The sequence below is a fragment of the Limulus polyphemus genome, unplaced genomic scaffold (assembly GCF_000517525.1).
Source record: "Limulus polyphemus unplaced genomic scaffold, Limulus_polyphemus-2.1.2 Scaffold13632, whole genome shotgun sequence".
Lineage (NCBI taxonomy): Eukaryota > Metazoa > Arthropoda > Merostomata > Xiphosura > Limulidae > Limulus > Limulus polyphemus.
Genome location: NW_013679242.1, coordinates 7,344 through 9,603, shown reverse-complemented (window position 1 = coordinate 9,603; position 2,260 = coordinate 7,344). Strand labels below are relative to the sequence as shown.

At 35.9% G+C, this 2,260-nt stretch overlaps 1 long non-coding RNA gene across 1 annotated transcript in view; it reads right to left on the bottom strand.

The window, feature by feature from the left end:
* Positions 1 to 6: 6 nt before the first annotated feature.
* LOC111084105 overlaps positions 7 to 2,260 on the bottom strand; it is a 6,006-nt gene continuing 3,752 nt past the window's right edge. The window contains exons 2-3 of the long non-coding RNA XR_002609393.1: positions 1,811 to 1,994; positions 7 to 238 (exon numbers count right to left, since the gene is read on the bottom strand). This is a non-coding gene — a long non-coding RNA (uncharacterized LOC111084105). The remainder of the gene's footprint in view (positions 239 to 1,810; positions 1,995 to 2,260) is intronic.

Sequence of the window (2,260 nt, the reverse complement as noted above, 5' to 3'; positions counted from 1 at the left end):
AAAATGAACAAGTTATCAACGTTACATCTTCTGGTGTTATAGAGGTACCTAGCCCCGACCTCCGGCTGCCTAGTGTATCTAAAATGAACAAGTTATCAACGTTACATCTTCTGGTGTTATAGAGGTACCTAGCCCCGACCTCCGGCTGTCTAGTGTATCTAAAATGAACAAGTTATCAACGTTACATCTTCTGGTGCTATAGAGGTACCTAGCCCCGACCTCCGGCTGCCTAGTGTATCTAAAATGAACAAGTTATCAACGTTACACCTAGTATGCAAGAAATAACTCTGTCTTTGATCTGAGTATTTGTAGAGAGAGTGTGTTTGCACCTACTTTTTTCTGGTGTAGAAATGCTTTAGTTTGAAGATATTTGAGGATATCTCAAGTCTTAACTGACAACGTGACACACATGGGTCTCTGGAAGTACTTCTGGGAATACACAAATAAAGACTGGCTATACTAGACTTACTATGTTCCATTCAACGTTAAAACAGGAAAACAAAGACAACCGTGAATGAAACTAAACACACCAAATACACCAGTGAATGAAACTAAACACACCAAATACACCAGTGAATGAAACTAAACACACCAAAGACTCCAGTAAATGAAACTAAACACACCAAATATACCAGTGAAAAAAACTAAACACACCAAAGACTCCCGTGAATGAAACTAAACACACCAAATATACCAGTGAATGAAACTAAACAGACCAAATACACCAGTGAATGAAACTTAACACACCAAAGACTCCAGTGAATGAAACTAAACAGACCAAATATACCAGTGAATGAAACTAAACAGACCAAATACACCAGTGAATGAAACTAAACACACCAAAGACTCCAGTGAATGAAACTAAACACACCAAATACACCAGTGAATGAAACTAAACAGACCAAATACACCAGTGAATGAAACTAAACAGACCAAATACACCAGTGAATGAAACTAAACACACCAAAGACTCCCGTGAATGAAACTAAACACACCAAATACACCAGTGAATGAAACTAAACACACCAAATACACCAGTGAATGAAACTAAACAGACCAAATATACCAGTGAATGAAACTTAACACACCAAAGACTCCAGTGAATGAAACTAAACACACCAAATACACCAGTGAAAGAAATTAGACAAGTCAAAGATTTTCGTGAATGAAACTAAACACACCAAAGAATTCCGTGAATGAAACTAGATAAATCAAAGATTTTCGTGAAACTAAACATACCAAAGACTGTAGTGAATGAAACTAAATACAGCAAAGACTTCCGTGAATGAAACTAAACACACTAAAGTCTTCCTTGAATGAAACTACATGATAGCAAAGGCAAGGATTAACATATATATATTAGTATTGAATCACAATTGAGTTTAATTTATCCTATTTTTATTTGTTAACATTCTGATACACTGTGTGCCTCTGCTATTATGAAGAGAAGATGCAAATGGCATCCCTACTATTTTGTTTGCATTGTTTTTGAAAGATTTATATTAGCCATCCCGACATTTACTTCCATTTTTGAAAAGTTTTTTTTTTTTTTACTTGTGTATATTTGCTTCAAACTAAAGCACGTCTATAAACCATAACCCAGGAAATAAAGACGGACCAGTGAAAAATAAATAATTTTAGGGTGTGTTACTACTATTTAAGTTATTGTTATTTTTGAGTCTATTTTATTCTACATTTGGTTCAGTTATGCAATTACAGTTTTTAATTTCACAATGGTTGAGTTGTTGCCTGGAAATTATGGCTTAATTCTAACCATCGATACAGCCCACCGACGGTACAGCCCTCTTACCCATGCCAATAGAATTGAGCATTTCCTGCACCTTGTTTGGAATCGCCGTGCCACCTGGCGGCAGATGATGCCTTCCCATGAGATAAGTTAACCGTTAAGATGTCGTCCACATCCTGTTCAACCCATGGGCTGGATAACTGGGATTTATACTCTCGCAACAGAGGTTGAGAGATGGGTCTTCCTCCTGGTGGCAGGAATGAGAACGTACAGGTATTGCACGAAATGCTTTATTATTGTTATAATTCGATCGGCAAATCAAAACAAAATACATTTTACTGAAGTGACGTAAGTTGTTGAAACTTACAGAATAACAGGTATAGTGCAATAAAAATAATCTAAATTAAGAAAGTTCACAATAAATACAACCTCAAACTTCACATCATTAATATTATACATTTGGAATTTATGGTCTTATTTAATGACTGGTGTAATATATGTGTTACCAGGCTT